The sequence below is a fragment of the Macrobrachium rosenbergii genome, chromosome 47 (assembly GCF_040412425.1).
Source record: "Macrobrachium rosenbergii isolate ZJJX-2024 chromosome 47, ASM4041242v1, whole genome shotgun sequence".
NCBI classification, from domain to species: domain Eukaryota; kingdom Metazoa; phylum Arthropoda; class Malacostraca; order Decapoda; family Palaemonidae; genus Macrobrachium; species Macrobrachium rosenbergii.
Window position 1 is genome coordinate 33,983,735 of NC_089787.1, and position 15,170 is coordinate 33,998,904.

A 15,170-nucleotide genomic window follows, 5' to 3' on the forward strand; every position below is an offset into this window, starting at 1 on the left:
GAATGATATTTTCAGGGCCTTCTTATTTGGGATTATGACTCGCTCTTAAGGGCGTCCTTTGCCGGTTCTCTCCATCGACTTCAACCATCCTCGTATACTCTTCCTTCCGTACAGCCCGCTTCGGTATATCTGAAATTAATTTTTCATTAGTATATATATTAGCAAGCTACCAGTTTAAGATACTTAAAAATATTTTTATTAAACTTAGTCTATCATTTTAACTTTATATTCACACGGGACTTTAACTCTCAGATGCAAAGGAACAAAAACGTAATATAATCACACGGGACTTTTAAACTCTCAGATGCAAAGGAACAAAAACGTAATATACCCTTTATATTGGTAATCAGTATTCACAAAATGTTTAGTAAGTAAAATACAGCATACCTGTCTGTACACTATTTCACTATTATTTCCCTCTTAGCCTCAAGCCTGATCACGGAATAAAACTGGTAAATGCACGAATCACCAAAACAGTACGTGCTGACCAACCTTCACTGGATACCTGTTGAAGAAAACATTTTTATTACATGGAAATAAGCTTGTCAAATACTTTAAAACTCTTAATTATTTAGTACCTTAAACGCAACTATACGTTTAACTAGGACAGGCACTGAAAGAAAGGTTCCAACAAAAGCATTGGAAAACTGGCCTTAAAAATCCACTGCATCCATACTAGTCAAAATTGGCTGATTACTTTATTTAAAATATGCTTAGAAATCCACTGCATCCATTACTAGTCAAAATTGGCTGATTACTTTATTTAAAATATGCTTAGAAATCCACTGCATCCATTACTAGTCAAAATTGGCTGATTACTTTAAAATATGCTTAAAAATCCACTGCATCCATACTAGTCAAAATTGGCTGATTACTTTAAAATATGCTTAAAAATCCACTGCATCCATACTAGTCAAAATTGGCTGATTACTTTATTTAAAACATGTCCAAGAAACCTATAAAAATTTATATTGCTCAAATTTGGCTTACGTACGAACTATATTTTTATCTATAAAAACAGCACAAGGCACATTATTGCAAACATTGATAACTCAAAACTAAACTAAACTAAGGACATTGCACTTTTTAAGAACAGGTGTCACAGCCAGCTGTTTTGTTCTAATCTATAGGTAACGCACTTCCACAATGCCCTAATGATCGAATGATTTGGAATATTCTCTCCGCCCACTTTTCTCTCCATGCACATGGGACGTCACTTTATTTACAAACAAATGTTCTTCCTCGTGAGAATTCCGAGTATGTGGGTTATAATCTTGAGTTATGACCCGTCCATAGGTGGCCCAAAACCCGGATTTTTTTTTTTTTTTTTTTTTTGGAATCACCGGGAAAAATAGAAATAAAACCTTCATTAAAAATGAGCACGAAAACTGAGGGGGGATAATAGTATAAAAAAGTAGGTTAGTAGCAAAGATGAAATAATTGGTGTAAAGGAAACAAATAAATGAAAGAATGACTGAGAACTATCATTGATCTCAGGAAACAAGGCAATGCGCGTGTTTTCTTTCACCATAATCTGGAAAACCCGAAGAAAATTAAAAAATACAAAGTGGCCATGTTGGAGAGCTGGTAGAAATATGAAAAATACAATGGAAATGGCCATGTAAATGCTGCCGGATTAAGTACTACATCTGTACCAAATGTAACCGTCTCACACGGGATGGTCAGGATTACAAAATATATAAAGATTAACAGATTTGCGATGTACAATTTGTATAGTCAGAGCAAATGAAAGGAGAGGCAGTTCAACCTCTTGTGGTAGCAGGGCGAGTTTAAAAATGGGGTTAAAATCTATATATTATCTTAGGGGGACACTGTCAAAACGACAGTAAGTAAAAGAATGAGCACAGCCTGGATCAAGTGCAAAAAGGTTGCTGTAATGCTAATAAGTTAAATTAGCCAACCAGCCTCATGAATCATGCACAAGACCTTTAGGAACATGGGCGTCAGTCAAGATATGATAGAGATTAGGGAAAGGTGTCCTTATGCTGTGCTATGATTCATCGCCCATATCTTCGGAAGATGATAATGTTACAGTGATATCCAATGGCTGTAAAATAGATGGTTTGGGCCATGTGACGGGACAAGATGAGGAACAACTCGTCAGAAAAGCATTTGATGTTTAGGTAGCAGCAAGACGACTGGTAGAAATGCCAAAGAAATCATGGAAAATGGGCGAAAAGCCGGATTGTATTCAGCTGGACCCTTCATGAGGCACAGGAATGAAGAAAATGAGAACTCATATACTCATTTCATGTTTAACCCATTTAGGGAAAAACCGTTGTCGATAATGTTGATGTTGACAAAGGCCAACAGCCACCAGTAATGACAACCTCTCTATTTGGAAAAGAATTAACGGCCTTCACAGCATTAACAAAGGAAACTGTAACTTCTGTAAATTGATTCTGAAAACATTGTTTCTTGGAGAAAGGAATTTAACCTCTGGCTGAGCAACTTGTCACGAAATACGTAATGTCATTCATCAATAACTATAAAAACGTACCTCTGCATCTATAAAGAACAATAGTTTACTAACCTTGCCTTCAGACTCTTAAAATTAATTTTGCTTTAAGTCTGATTTACTTTTTTGAATGGTTGTTCTTTGTAAACTAAGTAGATAAAGAATTTACTGAGTTCATTATTTTTCACTTTTAAAATTGCAGGATGGTCGAAACAGCTAATTTAAGTAAATGCTTAAATATGAAACGAACGTAAGGCAAAGGAGTTTGCTTGGCAATTGGTCATTTCACCTCCATTATCAAGACTACCATCAACCTCACGATACTTTTATTGCTATTTTTCTGTACGGTACCATCACCACCTCTCAATTAGCCATTCTACCGACCATATTAGGACTACCATTAACCTTAGGGTACTTTTGATTGCTATTTTTTTCTGTATGGTACCATCACCACCTCTGGTGACAATTGATCATTCCCCTACCATATAAAGACTACCTTCAACCTTAGGGTACGTCTTTTTTTTTTTTTTTTTTGTGCAGTACCATCACCACCTCTGGTAACAACTGCAGCCAAAGAGGAATTCAAAACCCAAAACTGTTTTACTACCGTTAATTCAAGAAAATTCCATTTCCAACGTTTTCAACTTGCCCAGCCACCGTAGCTGAAGTACAGTCAAGGGTGGTACGAAGAGGTTATGAGGTTTAAGTTCAGTTGAGAACAGTTGTATTAACTATATTACATTGCAGTTTCCACCGTTAGTATCTACAGTATTATCTTAACCCCTTACTTTGTTCCATGTTTTTTCTCTCCATTATTTGTCGGACAGAACTTGACGGAAATTGCTTGTTGTAATTTAAGGTGGCTTCATGCCTGCACAGGCTCTTGCTCTTTGGCAACCCGTAAATGGGAAGGCGCTCTAGAGATGGACTTTTTTTTTCTGAAAGTAAAAATTAACATCCTCCTCCTTGCACTTATGGATACAGTTTATGTACCCTTCCAACTTACAATAACTTGATTTTGACAGCTAAGAAAAGCATAAAGTCCAGCAACCATTTCTTCGAGTAATTTGGCTGAAGAGCATTTAGTGTCAAGATGCAAGAGGAGAAAGTGTACCTTCTCAAGAACTCAGACCGTAAAGTCAAACCCGCACTTAATACCAAGATCAGCCGTGGAGGCTTCTGAGAATTCATTCTGCTTGAATTATCACCAGTTTATCCTCATAATCGCTTTCAACATTGCCACGACCGTTCATAGAAATTGTTGTTTGATCTTAAGTCATGACGGCTGCAGACTAGCCTGTTATATTCGTATACTCATTCCCTTCAGTGATAACTCCATTGTGGGAACCAGCTCAGATTAATATTTATATAGCTTCATACAATTTATGGTAGAATATTTGACATGCCAGAGACATTAAATGCTTGTGTAGCATTCGTCTTTTCCCATGACATTGCAAGTTTGTGAAAGTACTTTGATAGTCTTATCTGATGAGATTGTATAGTGTAAACGTTGATTTACTGCAGTAAATCTCACGGATGTGCGAGGTTTTGATTCCCTTTCCTCAGAGGAATCTTGATTCCGGCGGGGCACGGACTACCTTGTCGAGATAATAGGGGGTTTCTCATATGTACTCTATGTACTCATGTACTCTATTACCACTGTCTTGTAATCTTGAAGCCCATGCGTTCTCCACAAGGTGATATTTAATTCATCTTAATTGTTTATCTTTATAAAAACTAAAGGTCAGTTTTGTTTTCCTTCTATGAGAAGTGTATCACCTCTACCAACTACAGCAAGAGATTGATAATGGATTTTTCGGTCAAATGTCCTCTTGGGACCCAACATTACTCGAGTTAAAGTCCCGCAACAGCGGCTTTGTAATGTGCTGAAGATCAACAGCAACAATTATTTGCATATGAAATTTACTACCCTAGTTAAGTAGCCAAGTTTTTTTGGATACAGGCTTTTGTCTCAGTTCTTTCAGCTTGCTTGCAAAGGATAGTTTAATTAAACAAGAAATTATAGAGTCTAAACCAGCCGAAACTACTTGAATGGAATTGTGTAACAAGCTCAACGGGTACCTGGGGACGGACTAATTCTGCTAGGTAAAGGGACCGACGTTTAAGAATTGATAAAAAAAAAAAAGTTGAACTTAAGTATCGTACCTCAAATTATTATTAAGAGTATCGAAAATGTCATACATTTAAGTACCAAAAATAGAGATTCAAAATATAAATGATCTTGGTGGGAAGGCTGAAGAGACGTCTGAATGACATTCGAGTTATCCGACTTTTTCCTTGATTTGTGTACACCGATGGAGGAAAGAATTTTCTGGTGAACCATATGAAAATAGTAAAGGTGCGTACACACGGTCTAACAGTGTTCGTCGGACAAACACTTACCAGATAACAGGAAAAGCAAAGTTGTGCTGAGGACGTCAGAAGCAATCACTATTGACAGGCACTGCCCGTGTTTGTGGTTCAGAACTTCGGATAGCGTCTTGTTAGGCGATTAGACAAGCAAACTACTATAACCTAATCAAAAACCTAATTAAAAAAAACTCATTTCAAATGCACTGCACACCACTCAATCCAACGGTATTTTTCATAATCTGCAACCATGCATCAAGAACAACTTGCCAGCCTGCGTTCCAGCTTCCGCCTTTGAAAAAAAAGTCAACGCCACATTACCATATGGTTTATGTCTTCCATCATTACCAACTAGTCCTTAATGACGACTGCCTAATCTCTACTAATCCAACAGTACCATTTTTATAACCATCCATCTACTAATCGCCACAACTCCGTCTGACAACTAATTTCACAATGACATTTGTGGTTTCACTTTGACATCTATAGTGTCTTCCATAACACTTTCTCAGTGGAAGCCTTTTCAGACATTTCTAGGTGAAGTAAATGTTGCTAGCTCGTTGACCCTCAATATTCATAAATCATACCAATAGTTAATTAGGGCAAAAGCATATCAACATGCTAACAAACTTCACTGAAGTTTTGAAGTGTTAATTACCAATTTAGATGTTAAGTCAATAGGATTAGGAAATTCCTCTAGTTCCTACGCTTCGTCATCACTTTCCCCAAGCAAACTATCACCATTCACTGTCTAGTCCATGGTTAACCTTTGAACAAATGTTTGATAAAAGCTAGCTCGTCACACCGTTAGACAATCCAGTTATTTCATCTATCACCCGATTTATTCCCGTTTAGATATTTGTATATAGTATCCTAACATTCCTCTGGTACTTGCCTACAATAAACCCTTAACTATATTAAATCTAAAAAGTTTTACCTAGTTTTAGGTATTCTGATATTTATTTCGAACATATATTCAGTAACTACTCTCACTCCATTAACTTTGGTTAAGTTTAAAAAAAAACACACAAAAGCCTTTTGTGCAATGCAGCCAATAGCGACTATGTAGCTAACATACGCCTCTTCCAACCTACTGTTTCTTTCATGCAACTACCAATTTTTTTTTTTCTACATATGGGTAAACTTAATTTTCTAGGCGGAGGGTCTTTACTATTCACTATAAAATATTCATAATTCTCATGCTCGCGTCCTTGTCCTTACATTTAGGCAATCCGTATATAATTATTTCATTGCGCAAGGAATCTCACTCACTCTCACTGCCGAAAGTTCACTTCATATATTCTCACCAATGGATACAATTTCACTAGCAGACTAATGTCAAATCACTAATGGATTTAAAGTTAATAAAATAATCAAGCTGCTCAATCAGCCTGAGGTCTTGGCATACTAAAGTGAATTCCATAAAATTTTTGACATTGCGGGAACATTTTGATTTGTTACTAAGCAAAACTTCATTGATAGCTAAAGAAAACTCAGTCAAGGGTTCTTTAAAACTACCGCATTTTAAAGGCAAGTTTACTACCGCGAGAATATGAAAGTGAAAATTTAAGGAATAGAATATTAATTTAAATGCATATGAAAAAATTAGTAAAATTAATGGGTTTTCGTTCAGGCTGCCGCCATATGAATGGTTACTTCACACCACAGCTCAACTTCCCAGGTACCTATCATATATATCAACAGCAAGATTTTTATTTTAAATTAAAACCGTGCGTCAAGTCGCTATTTATACTAGGTTAATATTAAAGAGCAAGTTTAGTTCTTTGCCACTTCGGCAAGACCCCACATTTCACTAAATGGTTTGCGTACATTCGTTAATGAATTCAACACATGGATGCAACCATGTTAGTGTCAAATTTATAAAATGCATAGTGGTCGATTTAGTTCGTAACAGCTTACTCCATTAATGTTTAGTATTAAAAGTGGGAAAAATTATTGAACTGAAATTCAATTTTGCTTTCTTAGATGTGGACACTTGAGACCTGTTTTTGTTTCCAATCATCGACCGAGGAATGCATAGTAATAATCATACGAAGTGGCCCTTTATTTTAATAATGTTCATTATGACATTTACCTCAATCACTATAGTTTCCCAACATCAGAGACTTAAATATCTGCCCCTTCTCATTTTAATATTAACTCACTGAGAATTGATATGTCTCACTGAGAACAATTACCTCTTATTTTCAACTCTGTATTGTCATAACTTAATATCTTTTGTTATTTCCATTTAGGATTTTGGGTAAAGGTTCTTGCAAGTCCTGTCAATTCCTGGAAAGCTGGGACATTTTTTTTTCTGCCAACAGTTTAAAGATTACTCGAGATACTAGCCCAACACCAGACACCAGGCAAAAGGTTAAGAAAAATAGCCCACTACTTTGCTAATGTATTAGTTCTCTACATAAGTATAACTTCCCTTTTAGTTTTCTTACTTCATCAGTAAACATCCTCGATAACTGCAAGAGACCGATCTGCGTAACGGCGATGGTAAACGTAACGATGATAGCGACCGTTCTACAGTGTACAAACGTTCGTTAGAAATCTGAAAGAAAAAATACACATTAGTTCAACAGTCATTATCGTGAACGAAACTAGCTGAAGATCAGAAATTCCTACTAAATAGTTGAAGTTAATTTGAATGATTAAATTCCGTATATTTAAGTTAACACTGCCCGTACAAGCATTTATACACTATCGCCTAACGAAAATTCATCTTTACTTTCAATTTGTTTCCTCTTGTTTGTTATTCTCTAACTTCCCTAATAAGTTTACATATCACTACCCAGTCAAACATACTGAAACGTTCAGTGTACAGCCCTACTTTACAGGGACATCCAACTTTACGAACATCAGTCTATAGATGCAATTATAGCTTGGAAACAGCTGTTCTGTAAAATTCAGTCTACAACGAAAACAAGAAAAATTACAAAACTAGATTCAGCCCAATTTTAAATAATAATAAAATTTTGGATATTCCTGTAGTTACACTCAGCCATTTCACCCAATAAAACAATCATCCGATTATAAACTTTCCCTCAAATCACTGCTATTGGGAGTATGAACTCCTATATTACATCACATGTAAACTGAGCAAACTGAAGTTTCTCACCATTTGAAGTTCAATTATCCTTAAATCCTAGAACTTATGTTTATATGGCAGATAAACGAGATAAACGAGAGAGCATTACAAACAACCTTAGTTAAAAATTAATCAACGTCTCTTAGGATATTAAGATATTAATCTTCAAATGTGTTTTTTCGAAGTTACCGAACAGAAGATCTGGTGGTCTTAAGAGTTGCATTATTAAAAACATCTATACAGATAGCAAAGGATCAGTTAATGTGCAACCCCGACGGTCAGGTTAAATTTTCGGACTAAAATTGCAGTTTCGAGCCGTCTATTACTATACATTGAACTACAAATCAATGGTTAAATGCCTTATTCTATTATCGGCCGCGAATAACCAGCGTTGCTGTGTCAATATTTTCCTTTAAACTGAAAGCTTCTCTTTGACTTTCCAATTTAAGCGGAGTTTCGTTTCTGAACCCAAACATATCCCCAGACCGCAAAATAGAAATTAAAGACGCATTTTAATGATATTTAGTGAAATTACACCTCAAGCATTGGCATTTTTCCTCTGTAAAGCTAAAAATTTGAATAATCACTACCAAGATTTCTAGCGTCATCGTTAATAATAAAACTGCCACAGGCTTATTGGTAAATAATCGTGCTGGACTTCGGTGTTGCATGACAACCGCAGTTCCACCTCAGTTTATTTCAACTCACTTCCTCTCGAAACATCTGAAGGCAAACTACGCATTTTGGACGCCTAGTTGAAATCTGGCTGCAATCCTCACCACTGCAGAATACAGTCAACTTAATGTTGGAATTATGCATTACAGCATTACCAGTTAAGCTATCTCTGGATGACCATTTAATCCGATTGCTTTGATTAACAGCGGCCCAGAATCATGGCTAACAGGTTCCTAAACAATAGTTAATTTTCCACTGCCCTCTTAACTGCTCATGCATTACTCGTGCTTCCGAATATTTTAGTGAATGCCTTTGAACGCAAATTTACTTTAAATGAAACAATTTGATCGTTCAGTTCCCCACTACAGAGGAAAAAAAACCTATTCTACGCTAACCAGTCTATATTAGTAACAAAATACTACTGGGAAAAACGTGGCTGTAGCACAAACCTTCAAAATTAACCAAAATCAGCAAGAAGCTAAATTAGTAAGAGATAGGTGTATCTTTGGATATAAAGTCCCCCAAAACCGAGGTGACTAATTTCAGTAAAGAAGATTCCTGTATCTCATTTTCTTGATGGGAGCCACTACAATCCTTCCATTTACTTATGGGGGTATTAAAACCATCCAACAGTTCTCGTACGGATAGTTCAAACTATTACCATCAAACGACCACTTCCCCATGTAATCTGGAAAATTTTTCGAGAATTCCCTGTATCAGCTCCAGTACTTTAGATTTCAATGAATACAACTGCCTAAATAGTTTCCAAACCACTTTCAGCCAAACTAGACAAGTTTACAACTTCATTACTAGTACATCCTTGATTTTGTGCCATTTAGTTCCTTCCTCAATAATACTTGAAATCACAGTAAGATCCATAAGCATTAATGGTAAGTTTCACATTGTGTCCTCATCAAAGCCATACTTTACATAACGCAATGCCTACGCATATGGTGCCGGCTACTCTAGGAAATGAACGACAAAAAACTAGTATCACGCACTAATACTTCAGCTAATTTCTATTGAATCAACTGAAAAACCACTCAACACTACAGATATGGATTCAAGGCCTTGTCGGGGCGTTTTCCATTCTTATCTACGTTGACATTACTTGGATCACCTGCCCTTTATCCAAAGTTTTTTTTTTAAATTCAGGATTTAGTATCAAATTGGCCTGCATTACATATCCACCTTAATTCCTAATGTTAACACCGGAATATTGCAAGAATTTATGCGCTGTCCCAGTTCAGCAAAATTACGATAATCCAGTCAATGCAACATTTTTTCGCAGCAACTTATGCACATGTTGAATGACAACAGCTTATTAACATTTAATTCTATTTTAATCTTGCCTTTCCATTGTATTACGAGCCCTTGTATATAGAACCCTTAAGTAAATGTACCGTACGTAAAGCTTAAAACATTGGTGCTAACGGTACCAACTTTCAAAGTATACTAGTCCCAAGCCCAATAAAACTTAAAACTGTACGGAACGTTGAAAAAATTAACTGCTCTAGGTTACTCTAGTGAGATCCACAACAGCAAGTTTAGCAAAATTTTCGAAAAATTTAACAGTAGAATAACAGCTCGCTGATAAATTGCAAAAGAATTTATTACGAATGACACCTGTTACCCCCCTTCATTAAGATAAACCCTTTACCGTGACCAATTAAAAATGGATCACTGCATAACTCCACAAAGTACACTAAATTCGTTAACGAACGTGGTAAATATTGCTGTTTGGTTAAGAACTGGTAATGAAAGGAACGGATAACTAAGGAACCAATTCTGGCTTCAAAAGCCCTGATGGCAATTCTTAAAAGTTTACTGCCAACCAAGGGGACTTAAAGAATCAAATACTGCCCCTAAGCCAACTCTGGTCTTCAGAATGCTTAATAGCTTCTTGCTCTGAATAACTTGTCAGTACAAGCCCACACCTACTATATATTAGCAGGATACTAAAGTTCAAGGAAACCGCGCTTTTAGATGACAAAACTAGCCTCCCCGTCTCAATGAAGACATTCTTAGTAGCAACTGTATACTAAGTTTCTCCATTTTCAAAAAGCACTAACACCAATGAAATCACAGACACCAGCAGATGAAAAGATGCCGCTTACGCCCTAAATCCCGCACTGGTTAACCGCACACTTCACACGTAGAAACACCCTAAAAATATATTTGTAATATCGGTGTTCGATCTCCATTGTTAAGAAAATCATGGTCACAACCTAACTTTGAAGTTTCAGAACACTAAGAACAATACTTCCTCACAAAACACTTGAAAAAAACGTTTACTTACTTTTAATATCCTAAGTTTTTCAGTCTCTGTTCCACCTAAGTTCACCGGCAAAACTGAATCCTTACACCTTTTTCCAACGTAAAGAAGACACGATGACGTCACACATTTACAATCCTTGATTTCTTTTAGTGTCGTTGGTTAACTAGTGGCGCCATCTACAGCAACCTTACACAAGTCTTTCCTGTTGAATTTTTTTTTCTTTATTTTGTGTTTTTATTATTTGTATATTTGTACTCAGCTCTACTTGTTGTGAATTATTCATGTATTTGTTGAAAATTTCTTCTTACTTTTATAATCTGAATATTACATTAAGTGATTATGGTATTATAAGTATAATTGAACATACCGACCTATTTAAATTTCAATTCCAATACATGAGTACTGTATCAGAATGTGACTCGTGATTAACTTTGTTAAACTTATAAGTAAGGTCAGTGTTCACCCTTTTGTTTCGTTTTCTGAAGACATTGTTTTAATATATTTTGATTTACCTAATTAAGCACATAAAAAGGTTATGTACTTCAAATGAGTGTCTCAAGTGCTCTCATAAATTTACTATAATTTTTTTTTGTACCATAACATGTTATTACAATCTATTGTAATTTATTTAGTAGCTGTCTAAGGTATCAATGGTATCACACATGGGATAAAACGATGTGACAACCTTCATATTTTCGTATTGGATAAAGAAAATGTATAACCAAGTTGTTAATGTGTTAATCTAGATAACGTTATGGCATGCATATCAGACGGGTGAGCAAATATTCTGCACTAATTTCAGTAATTCCTTGAATGTCGATATTTTTAATAGGTTACACTTAATTTGAGGATTAAATAGACTTTCCAGGTTCAAATAGTATGTTTATATTCCGTTGAGTAACTATACAACACTATAATAATTTTAAAAGAGAACATAAACAATTGTTGCAGGTTAACTAAACTGAAAATATTATTAGATTCATAACCTATTTAAACACAGAACAAACTCGTTCGATGTGGTGGGAATTTAGTGAAATTTATGCATCTCTGCTATAGTTTATGAAAGAAAATGGAAATACTCATAGAAAACAAATATTAATGGTAAACTAAAGCAAATATATTGAACGTTGCTTCATCAAAATGAATAACGTATAATTACACTTAAAAAGGCTTCAGTAATGCGTGACAATCAATATCAGTGCGTCATAAACTCCACGACTGTACATTTATTTGTAAGAATAAATTATGAATTGCAAGGAAACCTTTGTGATGTCTTAGATGTTCATGACAGAATTAACGTAAAGTCCAATTAAATAGGCTTTATGTAATGCTGTGAGGTAGGATAACTATAGGTTTGAGAACAGTATTCGGGAAAAGCATTTTGAATAAAGACTGTACTTCTTGCTGCTTACTTTAGACCCTGCCCAGACTACTCTGGAGAGCTGAATTTTACTTAATCCAACAATGTTTAAAGACAAGAATTGTTAACACCCTGCTTCGCAATTATCTAAATGCATTACTTTCAGTTTCATTCTCGGTAATTGGGAAGACATTTCGATCTAGAATATATAACACAATTGTTTTGTAGTAAATTCAAAACATTAATCACATCCAATAGTATTTAATAGACATGAAATGAAGAAAACAATACATCATGAATTGCTGTGGCTACAGTAATTATGGTTCTCAAGACTGTACTCAAACACTAACATTGTTACCAGTTAAAACTGTACTTTTATAATGACGCCAAAAATATAACCGATAATGTTGAAAGTAACGTGATTTTGGCCAATAGTAACAGTTATAAAAGTAGTAACACAACTGACTAAATAAGCAAAGGCAATGATGACATGTGTACCTATGCCAGACAGGAAAGAACTCGATGGCAGCAGCATTGTGGTTATTAGCAACAGACGATATCATTAAAAGTGCTAGTAGTTCCATTTGTGACAAATGGGTTAAGTAGCACATGTTGAAAAATAGTAGCTGTAATCACTTGTAAATTAAGGAATATTGTCCGCAGTGTTAACCATGTTAGTAATATTATAGCAGTGAAAAGGTGCATTGTTAAAAAGTCGAATGCATATAGTTACTGGTTGGTAAGCCTTGGTTTTTCATTCATATTCAGGCGAAAATGTTATACCACTGGCGTCCATAACTGATATAAATAACAGCTACATTAGCTAGTGACGATAGTGGGATTGTTACTTAACACAAAGCATGTGTACTACTTTATATTTTAAAAATTGCAGTTCAGGATAATACAGATTAGCTCCTGTCATTTGTCCCATCCTGACCAATGCTTGAGGTAGGCCTATGCTCAAAACTTTTGCCTTCTGCAAGTTACAGGCTGAGGTATTCTGTGAAGAATTTGGTACTTTAAATGTTGAGCATTTATTCCATGACTGCTGTCATATGATGTCGGAGGCCATTGTTTACCTAAAATAGGGGATTTCTTCTGTGCCTCTTTAATTTTAAGGACACTAAAAAGCTCCTGCAGAAGAGATTCTTCCTGATTCTTCTCTGGAATGAATAAATGAACCAAGAAATTTATACTGCACATACAAGCACTGGGGCATTTTAAGCCAGTCAGTTCTTAGGACAATGAAATGAATGAGTTGTGATTGAACAGCACGACAAAAGATATAGAAAATAAATGAGCTAAAATGCAAAAACCTAAAGGTAAAACTGGGAGGAAACCCCCATTTCTATATTAAAAACTAATAGCTAGAGAGGTTGTACAGCAAGATTGAAGAAAGGAAGCGGGAATGGAAGTAAAGTAAAAGGCTAAAAAGTGGGTGCAGTTAGGGAGCTGAAGAGACGCTGCAAACACCTTCTATTTAGCAAGGCCTATAACGCACCGTGTGAGTTGCACTGACGGCACGACGTGCTCTACGGAAATCTCAACCTTTGGGATATGCAAAGTGCACTCGCGCTTAGAGAGCGTGTTTGGGCCACTCGCGCAGCGGTCCACATCCTCCTTCTAAGAGCCAGGTCAATCATTTTTCATTCTTCATTTTTCCTTTCAGTCTTTTCTTTATCTTCAATTCTGGGACCCTTCTCACTCGTTCTCTCCTAAATTTCTTGATTTCTCTTAAGGCAAATTTTTATAATCGTAATCAGCTGCTACAGCTAGTAGCGCAAAAGTTCTTCCTTTAAAGTATTAGTCTTTATTTTATGTATTTGTTTTTCTATTAACTTTAAAAGACTTTTCACTATTCAACAACTACACCATATCAGCTATACTTACGATTCTCAACTTGAGTACCAAGCGTATCGCCAGCAGTTCTGCTAAGACTGAATAGCTAATACACAATATCGATAATTTTTCATGTACGCAAGCAAATATGAGAATTGCCTTGATGTGATATGAATGTCTGACATTTGGAATTTGGATTCAGTGGTATTATCTCTCAAGACTTTAGGTTATTCAGTGCTTTCAGGAAAGAAACATACATTAACCCTTTAGATCATATGTTGACAATAGATGAGAGCTCAGATTTCTGAAGTTGTTTGTGCAAGTAGAAAGAATTTTTCACTATTATAATTTTCATCTGAAGCCTGAATATCGCACTGTTTGTCTGACTGAAGACCTATTTTATCTCTTGAACTTGAATTCTTTAGAGCCCTCTAGGGAATTGACCTTGTATTTTATGAGGATGAATATTATCCAACATTCAACTCTAACACAGTTATAGCGAAGGACATTCCACACATTATTAATGCGTACGGACTGAAAATTTAATTTCCTTTTAATTTATCCCGTATAATCAGCACCGAATCAGTCGGTGTTTCGTTTATTTTTGGAAAGGCAACACAGTATGTTCGGTCATTATTTGATAAACTGTAAAATAAATGCCACCTGTTGGCCCATTACAAATTTCATTTACGACCGTCGAGTATTTATGATCGCCCATTATCCTCTGTTTATACGGTGGCTTTCGAGACGGAGTTGGAATTTCTCGTCTATTGTTGGAATTTCTTACTTAAATTTCTTCATTGCCCCTGTTTTGTCGGTGGAAAGTTTGAAATCGTTTCCAAGTTTGAGTAACGCTGCTTGTTAAGAGGAAGTTTGATGTCCATTAAGCTGTTTAGGAAAAATATTCAGCTTTCATCCTTGGTAAAAAAAAACTTAATTTCCATCCGTGGGCATGAAATTTGATTTTAGGCCTTACTAAAAGCTCAGTTCCTATTCTGTTTGTGAAGTCTTTCCATTCGCTTCAAGGTAATTTGTCGGTTCCTTATTGAAGTAAAATTCCTTATTGATA

The 15,170-nt window shown here is 35.7% G+C and overlaps 1 long non-coding RNA gene across 1 annotated transcript; it reads right to left on the minus strand.

Annotated features, from left to right (window-relative positions):
• Positions 1-8: 8 nt before the first annotated feature.
• LOC136830973 (uncharacterized) lies at positions 9-11,240 on the minus strand. Its single transcript, XR_010850779.1, has 4 exons — positions 10,924-11,240; positions 7,303-7,412; positions 388-505; positions 9-129 (listed from the first exon to the last, which is right to left on the minus strand). It is a non-coding gene; the product is annotated as an uncharacterized lncRNA (long non-coding RNA).
• Positions 11,241-15,170: the final 3,930 nt, after the last annotated feature.